This window comes from Podarcis filfolensis, assembly GCF_964270895.1.
Source record: "Podarcis filfolensis genome assembly, chromosome: 12".
In the NCBI taxonomy this organism is placed as follows: Eukaryota; Metazoa; Chordata; class Lepidosauria; order Squamata; family Lacertidae; genus Podarcis; species Podarcis filfolensis.
The window spans coordinates 50,501,791-50,514,503 of NC_139614.1; positions in this window are offsets into that span (position 1 = coordinate 50,501,791).

The following is a 12,713-nucleotide window of genomic DNA, read 5'->3' on the forward strand; positions in this document are numbered from 1 at the left end:
TAGCTTAACTTCTGTGGCCTACACTCTGGTAACCTATAGGGTGGGTCACTGCAATGCATCATAGGGCTACCTCTGAAGACGGTTCAGAAACTTCATGTAGTCTTGAGATTCCTGCCTTGCATGGGGTTGGTCTAGATGACCCTCGGGGTCCCTTCCATCTCTACCATTCTACAATTCTAAACAGGGCTGGTGATGGGGCATGGCCTGCAGAGAGTGGGTATCACTCAAGAGGAGGATGTTGGCTGGAGAGAGAGAGCCCTTGGGGCTGAATTCGAGCTCCAGGCCTGAGGATATCCATCCCTCTTTTACACATACATGCACTCCTTCTCCAGACAAGCAAGAGGTATTATTTGTTAAGTCAGACGACACAGCGATTCTTCAGACAGCTCTTGTTTATTCACAAGCCAGAACAGAACTGAACTGAAGCGTTCAGCCAACCTGCTTATATAGAGCTCAACTACAAAGCAGCAGTAACAACTTTCTGTAACTATCCAATCACTGAACGTCACTTTCAATTCCTTATTTGCATATGCGGACCTGAGTGGAAACTATCTGCAGTATCCCCCTGCTGGCCCAGGGTGAGAACTTCAGTACATAACATTATTGTAGATCTGGGACACATACCACCCAGGGAAAAACACCTGAGGAATGTGAGTAGCAGGACGAGAGAGAATATGGCCTCCTGTTTTCCCTCCTTTCCCTTCATGCTTGGAACTCCTTCCTAGACACCATAAAAAAAAAATTTGCTCGCAAAAACCTTGCTCATGACCAATTCTTCCTAGTTTCATGAACGATGTACCCTGAAATGTTGTATCCCCTAGTATTATGTATAAATTACTAGAATTTTTTTGGAGGGGGGCTACAAAATACAGGTATACTTTAGATGTTGCTCCAGTGTATGAGGTTCCCAAGTTCTATAGCTGCCAACTTCCCCCCTTTTTTAAGGGAAATACCCTTATTCACGAATAGGATTCCTCGCAAGAAAAGGGAAAAGTTGACAGCTATGTTCCCAACACATGCATGCGCTAGGTCTAGATATCGAAGAACGATGGGTCTGGCTCACACAAGAGGCCTAGAAGGAGCTCCCTCTCAGTCAGAAGCCTCTATCTGCTTGTAGTAGCTGTTGGTTCTAACAGCTGCTACAGTCAGCCGGAGTCCCATTTGCAGCGACATCCAGTTTGGTAGTCCCTGGCGCTGCAAGAAAAATCCACGCACTGCCAATTTCCACACTACTTTTGTACGTGCAGGCTAGAGCGCATTCCTCCCCCGTCATGTCGGTGCAGCGTGCAGGAATGCCACTGTTTTCCTTTCCCCCCAAAAGTATTGAAAATACATCTGGAGACAAAAAAGAGTTATTTGTCACTTCTCAGAAGAGCTGCCCTTTCTGAGCAACTCTGTGTGGTACCTGTTGTGACAAGATTTGTTTTCGATTTTTTATTTAATTTTGCAGCTTGAGTTTCCAGACACCTCCCTAGCCTGCTTTAACAGCTGGGAATAGCTGGCTTTCAGCGATGTGCCGTGGCTTGCTTCCCAGTGCCACGGGGCATGTTTGTACCCGCGACGTAGCCCCAATTTCTCTTTTCAGTGGGAAAACAGCAAGTCATAAGGGAGAGGCAGTCGCAGACGAATGAATGAATGGAGGAGGTGGCCCCTCACGCCCGCTGGGGACATAGAAGGCTGTCTGAAAGGGTTGCCTTCCTCTACTGCGCAGCTGCCAGCCAATTTTGCAACCACCCCTTCCAGCAGTGGCGAAAACTTGAGCATGTTGACGCTTTGCCTACTTGTGCAATGGAGGCTTTTAAACATTGAGGGGGGCATTTGTAGCGGGGGAAAGGCAGCAAGCTATAAAAGGTAAAAAGGTAAAGGAATCCTGGACGGTTAAGTCCAGTCAAAGGCGACTACAGTGGTACCTTGGTCCTAAAACGCCTTGGTACTCAAACAACTTGGAACCCAAACTCCAAACCTGAAATTAAGTGTTCTGGTTTGCGAACTTTTTTTGGAAGCCAAACGTGCTTCGTTTTGAGTGTCACACTTCCGATTTGAGTTCCACACTTCCTGCCGCGCTCAGAAGGCTTGCGGATAGCTGCCTGAAGCCTGGAGAGAGAGAGGGGTCGGTGCGCACCAACCCCTCTCACTCTCCAGGCTTTAGCGAAAGCCTGCATTCGCTCCATAGGACGCACACACATTTCCCCTTCATTTTTGGAGGGGGGAAAGTGTGTTCTATAGAGCAAAAAATACGGTATTTGAATCCCCAGTTTGCTTTGCACTGCAGTCCAAATCCAACAATTACCCCAGACTTTTTCTCTAGGATGTACTGCAAGAGGAAAGGACTCTCTCTCTGCACCTTTCCCAAGAACCACCCAAACGGGCTCAGAGCTGGTAGCTTTTGGCAATTTAACACATAAACTATCCATTGGGTAATTTACATTTGTCTGGACGATGTGCTACGGGGAGGGAGACTTCTCCCTGTTGTGCCACACTCTGGGAGAGCCTTTCCTGATGTGGCAAAAGCTAAATGGAAGCAAATGTGTAAAATAAAGTAAATAACTTAGTGCTTGACATTACTTGACCCGGGTCCACATTCCTCCTAATCTTAATTCAGCGCACAAGGGAATAAGGGAAATGGAGGCCCATTACCCAGCAGCCAGGAATTTGAAATACTGTTTAGCATTTAGATTAGCTATTAGGTGATGATGATCCAGGCTTGATCTTAGCCTGTTGGTACAATGTGAGCTGGTTCCTTCTTCCTCTACTGTTGTTAATAATAATAATAATAATAATAATAATAATAATAATAATAATAAATTAAACAGCTCGCTCTTCCAGTCATTCTGTCTGCAAAAGCATTTATCATTGCCTGGTAGAACGATCTCCCCTCTTCCGCGTGCGATTCTGGGGGTTCTCCAGCCACCCCCTGTGCCAGTTTGGGGGAGTGGGGGGGCAATTGGATTCACGTATAAGCTAAACAAGCTATAGCTTAGGGCCCCACTCTCTTGCCCCCCCCAAATTAAAGGAAAACAAAATGAACTTTTGTTATTGCCCAATACCAATGTGCTTGAATTATGAAGTTATGAATAAAAAATCATTTTAAGTCAGAGCTTAATAATTATTTCACTATTAATATACCGTACTTCTTCTAAATTGTATTTCACTATGAATATACTTCTTCTTAATTGTATTTCAGTTCAACAATTATTTTGATAAAATACATATTTTGTTAGGTGCTAATGGCTTGAGATACCTTTTACGTTCATAAATTACTATATAGCATATATTCAACACAAAAAACAGTGACAATTTGTTGTTGACAAAGGACAGCTGGACATATAAAGGGCCCCGTTGCCTTCAGTAGATTAGGGCCTCATCAAACCTAAATCTGGTCCTGGTGGGGGCATGTCGGAGGGAGGAAAGGGGGGAAACCCCATTGCACTAGTGGTGGTTATTGCGCTTAGGGCTGGAATCAGACGCAGGTCAGCATAAAAGATGCAAGGCTCCGTTGTCGGCAACAGTAACCGCACAAAACTGCTGGTTTGTTTCTGCCCATCTTCCCCTTGCAAGTCAAACCCCACCTTGCTTTCTCTTCTCTCTGTAAAGGTAAAGGGACCCCTGACCATTAGGTCCAGTCGTGGCCGACTTTGGGGTTGGGGCGCTCATCTCGCTTTATTGGCCGAGGGAGCCGGCATACAGCTTCTGGGTCATGTGGCCAGCATGACTAAGCCGCTTCTGGCGAACCAGAAGCGCACGGAAACGCCGTTTACCTTCCCACTGGAGTGGTACCTATTTATCTACTTGCACTTTGACGTGCTTTCAAACTGCTAGGTTGGCAGGAGCAGGGACTGAGCAACGGGAGTTCACCCTGTCACGGGGATTCGAACCGCCGACCTTCTGAGCGGCAAGTCCTAGGCTCTGTGGTTTAACCCACAGCGCCACCCGTGTCCCTATCTTCTCTCTGTACTTCCACACTTTTCATTGTAAGCACCTGGTGGGAAGGGGGCCACAGTGTGATGTAGTGGTTGGACTGTCGAACTAGGGCCTGGGAGACCAGGGTTCGAATCCCCACTCGGCCGCGAAGCTCACTGGGTGACCTTGGGCCATTCGCGGCCTCTCAGCCTAACCTACCTCACAGGGCTGTCGCGGGGATGGAACGAAGATGGGGAGAACCTTGTGCTCCTTGGATAAGAAAGGCGTGATATACAGTAGTACCTCGGGTTACAGACGCTTCAGGTTACAGACGCTTTAGGTTACAGACTCCGCTAACCCAGAAATAGTGCTTCAGGTTAAGAACTTTGCTTCAGGATGAGAACAGAAATCGCGCAGCAGGCGCCATTAACTAAAGTGGTACCTCAGGTTAAGAACAGTTTCGGGTTAAGAACGGACCTCAAGAACGAAGTAAGTTCTTAACCCGAGGTACCACTTTAAATCATGGGTAGTCAAACTAAGGCCCTGGGGCCGGATCCGGCCCAATCGCCTTCTAAATCCCAGCGTGTTTTTACATGAGTAGAATGTGTGCTTTTATTTGAAATGCATCTCTGGGTTATTTGTGGGGCATAAGAATTCATTCACCCCCCCAAAAAAAATATAGTCCGGCCCCCCCACAAGGTCTGAGGGACAGTGGACCAGCCCTCTGCTGAAAAAGTTTGCTGACCCCTGATATAAATGCAACAGATGAGTAAATTAATTAAACAGAATTTTCCATATATACCGCGAAGTGCCGCAGACCGCAGCAGTGCTGAAGAATAAACCGATAAGCCTGGCGAATGGATGCATGCCAACTTAAGGCAAGATTATTTTTATTTCAACCTACAGCACCACATCATATAGAAGCCGCTGCTTTAGTTTTTGGGTGACCCTTTATTTTTTTGCTTCCAAACCAACTGGCATACAGCCACTTGAGTCTGCTGTGACAGGGGGAAGGAAAAGCATTGTCCCTGGAGCAGGGTGGGGAGAAACTGAAAGATCGTAAGCGTTTATTATGGGTGCCTGCTGCTAGACTCTTTCCAGTAAATGGTTTGATAGATTAAGTATCTCAGCATCGCTGCAGCTATTAAATCATACAGTGTCTGCTGGCTGTATATTGCTTTGTATACGTCCAAGTGGTGAGGATTACCTCTTAATTTCCCCCTTGCAGTCCATTTATTGTTTCCCCAGCAAATGCCACGACGGGGGTGGATTTCGGTAACGAGATATTGTTCGAAACGAAGTTATGGCGGGGACATCCCTTCTTCCTTACGAAGCGCTGTTAAGAACGTCAGCTTCTGAGATGCAATTGCCGTTTTGGCACATAATTGGGGGGGGGGGAGAAGGGAGCTGGTGGAGGAGAGAACCCCTTTTTTAGAGGTGATGGGAGGAAAAGGAACTGGAAGAAGAGTTTGGATTTGATATCCTACTTTATCACTACCCGAAGGAGTCTCAAAGCGGCTAACATTCTCCTTTCCCTTCCTCCCCCACAACAAACACTCTGTGAGGTGAGTGGGGCTGAGAGACTTCAGAGAAGTGTGACTAGCCCAAGGTCACCCAGCAGCTGCATGTGGAGGAGCGGGGAAGCGAACCCGGTTCACCAGATTACGAGTCTACCGCTCTTAACCACTACACCACACTGGAAAAGGAACTGAAATGCAAGTCTATCAGGTGGCATCACCCAAGTGAATCAGAGGACAAAGCATTTGCAACCAAAATGTTATAGGGAAGGAAGAATGAGAAGAATTGCGACCCAGGCTGTGGGGTTGATTGCCTTTAACTGGGCTGATTGACGCCAGTCCAGCAATCCTTTATCCCTGGTGGCACAGCCTGTTGGTATCTTTAATTTTCTCGAAATGAAGGCTGATGGATAAAATTACTTTGCTCAAGCTTGGGTGATTTATTACTTTGTGTTGGCTTTTCCCAACGGGGCGCTCTGCAAGTGCATACCCTCCAACATTTCTCCAATAAAAATAAGGACATAATTGGCAACATAATTGGGGGGGAAAGGGAGCTGGTGGAGTAGAGAACCCCCTTTTTAGAGGTGATGGGAGGAAAAGGAACTGAAATGCAATTCTATCAGGTGGCATCACCAAAGTGAATCAGAGGACAAAGTATTTATCTGGAATGCTCTCCCACCATGATGTTGCCTTATAACTATACAGAGCTGAGTTGGAACATAGGGACTTAGGAAGATGGAAGATGGAGCAAGCTTGTTTTCTCCTGCTCTGGAAGGTAGGACTCGAACCCATGGCTTCAAGATACAAGAAAGGAGATTCCAACTAAACATCAGGAAGAACTTTCTGACAGTAAGAGCGGTCTCCCTCAGGAGGTGGTGGACTCTCCTTCCTTGTGGGATTTTAAACAGAGGTTGGTTGGCCATCAGTCATGGACGTAATAATAATAATAATAATAATAATAATAATAATAATAATAATAATTTTTTATACCCCACCCAGAATATATACTTCCAACAGAATATTAAAATACAATAGTCTATTAAACATTAAAAGCTTCCCTAAACAGGGCTGCCTTCAGATGTCTTCTAAAAGTCTGGTAGTTATTGTTCTCTTTGACATCTGGTAGGAGGGCGTTCCACAGGGTGGGCGCCACTACCGAGAAGGCCCTCTGTCTGGTTCCCTGTAACCTCACTTCTCGCAATGAGGGAACCGCCAGAAGGCCCTCGGCGCTGGATCTCAGTGTCCGGGCTGAATGATGGGGGTCGAGATGCTCCTTCAGGTATACAGGACCGAGGCCGTTTAGGGCTTTAAAGGTCAGCACCAACACTTTGAATTGTGCTTGGAAACGTACTGGGAGCCAACGTAGGTCTTTCAAGACTGGTGTTATGTGATCTTGGCTGCCACTCCCAGTCACCAGTCTAGCTGCCGCATTCTGGATTAGTTGTAGTTTCCGGGTCACCTTCAAAGGTAGCCCCACTTAGAGCATATTGCAGTAGTCCAAGCAGGAGATAACTAGAGCATGCACCACTCTGGCAAGACGGTCTGCAGGCAGGTAGGGTCTCAGCCTGCATACCAGATGGAGCTGGTAGACAGCTGCCCTGGACACAGAATTGACCTGCGCCTCCATGGACAGCTGTGAGTCCAGAATGACTCCCAGGCTGCACACCTGGTCTTTCAGGGGCACAGTTGCCCCATTCAGCACCAGGGAGTCCTCCACACCTGCCCACCCACTGTCCCCCCAAAACAGTACTTCTGTCTTGTCAGGATTCAACCTCAGTCAGTTAGCTGCCATCCATCCTCCAACCACCTCCAGGCACACACACAGGACCTTCACCACCTTCACTAGTTCTGATTTGAAAGAGAGGTAGAGCTGAGATTCCTGCATTGCAGGGGGTTGGACTAGATGACCCCAGGATCCCTTCCAACTCTATAATTCTATGATTCTATGTATCAGAAAGGGATGCGGGTGGTGTTGGGGGTTAAACCACAGAGCCCAGGACTTGCCGATCAGAAGGTCGGCGGTTCAAATCCCCACAACGGGGTGAGCTCCCGTTGCTCGGTCCCTGCTCCTGCCAACCTAGCAGTTTGAAAGCACGTCAAAATGCAAGTAGATAAATAGGTACCACTCCGGCGGGAAGGTAAACGGCGTTTCTGTGCACTGCTCTGGTTCACTAGAAGTGGGTTAGTCATGGTGGCCACATGACCCGGAAGCTGTACGTTGGCTCCCTCGGCCAATAAAGCGAGATGAGCGCCGCAACCCCAGAGTCGGTCACGACTGGACCTAATGGTCAGGGGTCCCTTTACCTTTATTTATCAGAAACCTGGGGCAGATGGGAAGCCGGTTGGAACGGAATCCTGAATAGCAAACACTGCAACATTTTGTTGCAAGCCACACTCGTCCTCTCCAATTGCTCACTTCCTGCGTTCGGGTTTCCTAAACCGGAGAGCGTTTCTGCATCGGAGTTCCTCCATCCGTATTTCGAAACGGCGCAGCCCCTGGAGGGATGTGCCCCATTTGAAAACAAGCACAGGGAACGGCTCCTATGTAACAGCTTTATCAATGCTCGCAGTATTCTCCGAAGGGTGAACGAGATGCGTGTGGTTTCTTCTCTTTCTGAGCCGGTTCCTCCACCCACACGCCCCCCCCCCCCCCGCTCGCCGATCAGGAGCAGAAATGATGAATGAGTCCTGGAGACGAAAAGCAACTGGACCCCCTCCAGGATTATAAGCGGCACAAAGGAGTTGTGGCATATATCATGCTACAGACATGTTTTTGTGGTGCAGACAAATAACAAGGTGGGGAGCTTAACAAGCCACCCATTGGCAAATCACACTGAACCATTGTTCCCCAGCAAGTGAGAAAATCCATTCGTGTTTATTTTTGCAAACCACATCCTAACAGAGAGAGGGAAGCACGGGGCAAGGAAGGTGGGATCCTGACTGGAGTTTTCAGCAGCAATTTCTTCCATCAGGGACAAGGGGCAGGGCTTGGTGGGTGTTCGGACACAGCCTTCCCCAACTTGGTGCCCACAAGGTGTTTGGGACTGTGTGTTGGACTGGGGCTGATGGGAGCTGTAGTTCAAAACTGGTTGGAGGTGGTGACTGTCAGGGGTGCGTGCAGGAGCCAGGCCCTGTGACCAGTAGGACTTTGCAGGACTGGGGCCTTCCTAAGTTGGTTCTGAAGAGGCAAGGTGTGGCTGCACAGGTGAGGCCAATTGGTAACTCACAGCACCTGGTGGCAAGAGGATATAAGGGCAGCATTTCCCTTCGGCTCTTTGCCACAGTAACACGTTCCCTGCCTTGCTGTGTTTGGCTCCTTCCTTCTTGATCCTTGGACCCTTGACTTTGTGACTCCTTGCTTCTTGATCCTCGGACCCCTGGCTTCTTGACTCCTGTACCTGCTCCCACCCCGCCATCTTGCCCCCGGTCCCAACGTCCCCAGCCGGGACTTCGATTGCCCGTGAACTGGACCATGACAGTGACCGCACAAGCCTCTAGACATCTAAATGATAGGGGGAAGTGAGGGCCACCTGCTAGGATGATGATGATGATGATGATGATACCCATCTCACAGGGTTGACCCAGCCACTCTGGGCAGCTCCCAACAAAAACTAGTAGAAACACAATACATCAACCATTAAAAACTTCCCAGAGCAGGGCTGCCTTCAGATGTCTTCTAAGTCAGATGGTTGTTTATTTCCTTGACATCTGGTGGGAGGGTGCCACTACCGAGTAGGCCCTCTGCCTGGTTCCCTGTAACGTCACATCTCACAGTGAGGGAACCGCCAGAAGGCCCTTGGAGCTGGACCTCAGTGTCTGGGCTGAACGATGGGGTGGAGATGCTCCTTCAGGTATACTAGGCTGAGGCCATTTAGGGCTTAAAAGGTAGATTAGCCAGATTCATGGGGGAGAGGGCTATTGATGGCTGGTAAAGGTAAAGGACCCCTGGACGGTTAAGTCCAGTTGAGGGCGACTATGGGGTTGTGGCGCTCATCTCGCTTTCAGGCTGAGGGAGTCAGCGTTTGTCCACAGACAGCTAAACCGCTTCTGGCACAATGGGACACTGTGACGGAACCCAGAGTGCACGGAAACGCCGTTTACCTTTCTGCTGCAGCGGTACCTATATATCAACTTGCACTGTTGTGCTTTCAAACTGCTAGGCTGGCAAGAGCTGGAACAGAGCAACAGGAGCTCACTCCGTCACAGGGATTCGAACCGCCGACCTTCTGATCGGCGAGCCCAAGAGGCTCCGTGGTTTAGACCACAGTGCCACCCGCATCCCATGATGGCTAGTAGCCACAATGGCTCTGCTCTGCCTCCACAGTCAGAGGCAGTAATTGCCTCTGAATCCCAGTTGCTGGAAAAAAAAAAACAGAAGAGGAGAGTTGCTCTTACGCTCAAATCCTGCTTTCGGGTTTTTCCACAGGCATCTGGTTGGCCACCGTGAGAACAGATGCTGGACTAGACGGGGCCTGATCCAGCAAGCTCTTCATATGTGTGTTACTTGTTGAACCAGCCTCTTTCCTTGCACTTAGCTAGGCATCCCTACTGCTTCTAATGTACCTGCTTCACCTTGTGCCTTTGCCAATGGACCAATCTGATTTCTGCATTAAAGCCTTTAGCAGAAACAAAGCTGGGAGTTTGAGTTATCACTCCGGCAGCGAAGGCTTTCTCTCTTCCCATCTGGAACTGCTGCTTGATTTCACTAATGCTCTCATTTTAGCATCTTGGGAGCCGCGATTTGCGATTCTACCTTGCGTCCTCCAGGACGCCGTGTCATTCAAGACAGGCGCTGCCGCTCCCTGCCGGGAAAAATAATGACCACCTGGCTGTAGGTATTACAGCATGTACTCGGCAAATTGCTGTGCAGCGTCTGCCTGTTGGCAGGGATATATCCACTGTGTTCATCACACCATGGCAACATGTTAAGAGCTTCACCGCATCAGCCAATGGCTTTCCATGTATCCCTTTGGATGCTGTTTGTGCACCGGAGGGGAGGCAAATGTAATTCTCCAGAAACCACCCAAAGCCCAGCCGTGGAAATAGTGTGGCCAGCAGGCTATTCTCGTTGCGGAATCCGGGCGGGTACTATCTCATCCTCTACGGAGGCAAGGCGAGGAGAGATGGGATGAGGTACCCTTCTCCTCCTTTAAAGCCCTTTGTGGCTTAGGGCCCTCGTATTTACGGGACCACCTCTCCTGCTATGCCCCGCAGAGGACCTTAAGGTCCATGAATAATCATAGTTTAGAGGTCCCGGGCCCTAAGGAAGTGAGATTATCCTCCACCAGGGCCAGGGCCTTCTCAGTGATGGCTCCGACCTGGTGGAATGCTCTGTCCCATGAGATCAGGGCCCTGCAGGATTTAACTTCCTTCCGCAGGGCCTGTAAGACAGAGCTATTCCACCTGGCTTTCAATCTGAACTTAGCCTGATCTTTTATTCCCCTTCCTTCCCTCACTCACTCCCCTTTTTATGAAGATTCCCCACTCTGGGATCCCACAGCTAATTCTTCCCTGGTCTCCTCGCTGGCCCAAATAGGACTAATTTAGCCTGCTAGCCCTGGTGATCATCTAATGTTTATTGGATGGATTTTCCCCCAAATTGATTTTTGAATTCTGAATTTATTGTTATTCACGTTTTATACTGTATTTTGTGCTTTTTTTTTTGTTTTGTTTCATCAATTAAGTGTTTTAATTTTGTTGTTAGTCGCCCTGAGCCCGGTTTTCTGAACTGGGAAGGGCGGAGTATAAATAAAAAAAAAATTATTATTATTTATTATTAAGTGGGGTCACATGAATAGCCCACTCAAATCCGGAACCGTGGGGCAGGCCGCAATATTGTCAGTGGTTGATTTCAAAGCGGTGGCCTCCTGGGCCATGGTCAGGGGATGGAACCAGGACCAGATGGAGAGGAGAGAGCTGGGCAAAACCTGAAGCTAGCCTCAGGGAATGGACTGGCATCAATATTTCTCGGGAGACCACAGAACAGTGTGCCTGCTCTGTGTTAGAAGGCAACAGCACCTGTTGTGGCTGTAGAGACCAATATGGGAGAGACATGTTTTGTTGCAGCTGGGGCAGATGAAGGCGTCCAGTTGTGCTGCTGCAGATGCACCATGGCGTTTCTTTCTCTGCGCTCCTCCCAGCGGTCATTCCTCCTCTGGTCATTGCTGTGGATACATGACCTGACTGATTGTTTCCAGGTGCTGTGGTCATCTGCAAGGGATTCTCAGACAGCAGGGTTGATGTTGCCAGCCTTTATTGTTCATTTGCAGACATCTCTGTGGGTTAAACCACATAGCCTAGGACTTGCTGATCAGAAGGTCGGCGGTTCAATTCCCTGTGACAGGGTGAGCGCCTGTTGCTCAGTTCGTGCTCCTGCCAACCTAGCAGTTCGAAAGCACGTCAAAGTGCAAGTAGATAAATAGGTACCGCTCTGGCGGGAAGGTAAAGGGCGTTTCCATGCACTGCTCTGGCTCGCCAGAAGCGGCTTAGTCATGCTGACCACATGACCCGGAAGCTGTACGCCGGCTCCCTCGGCCAATAAAGCGAGATGAGCACCGCAACCCCAGAGTTGGTCACGACTGGACCTAATGGTCAGGGGTCCCTTTACCTTTACGTAACGCAGAGTTGGTCTGCCAATGGGGCCGGGGCCTGAACCGAGCTCCCCATAGAGCACGTCCTTGGGGGATTCTGCCGTCTTCCATTCTGTGAACATGACCAAGCCAACATAGATGTCGTTGAGACAAAAGTACAAATATGCTGGGGACCTGGGGGAGTGCATCTTTGTTTGTAACTCTGTCCTGCCATGTGATGTCCAAAATCTTCCTGGCACAGTGCTTGTGGAAGGCGTTGAGATGTCACTCCAAGTGGTCGTAAGAATGCCCACAGCTCACTTCCATAAAGCAGTGTGCTCATAAAGCAGTGTGGTAAACATTCATCTTGGTCATAAACATTACAGTGGTACCTCTGGTTATGAACTTAATTTGTTCTGGAGGTCTGTTCTTAACCTGAAACTGTTCTTAACCTGAGGTACCACTTTAGCTAATTGGGCCTCTCGCTGCCACTGCACCGCCACCACATGATTTCTGTTCTCATCCTGAAGCAAAGTTCTTAACCTGAGGTACTATTTCTGGGTTAGCGGAGTCTGTAACCTGAAGCGTCTGTAACCCGAGGTACCACTGTACATTCTCACACACACCCTTTTGGAGAGGTTAGCTGCCTTGCCAATACACCTGTCCAGCGTATATGAGAGTGGAAGCAGAATTCATCAGATCCGATATAAACCTTTCACAAGAGCTG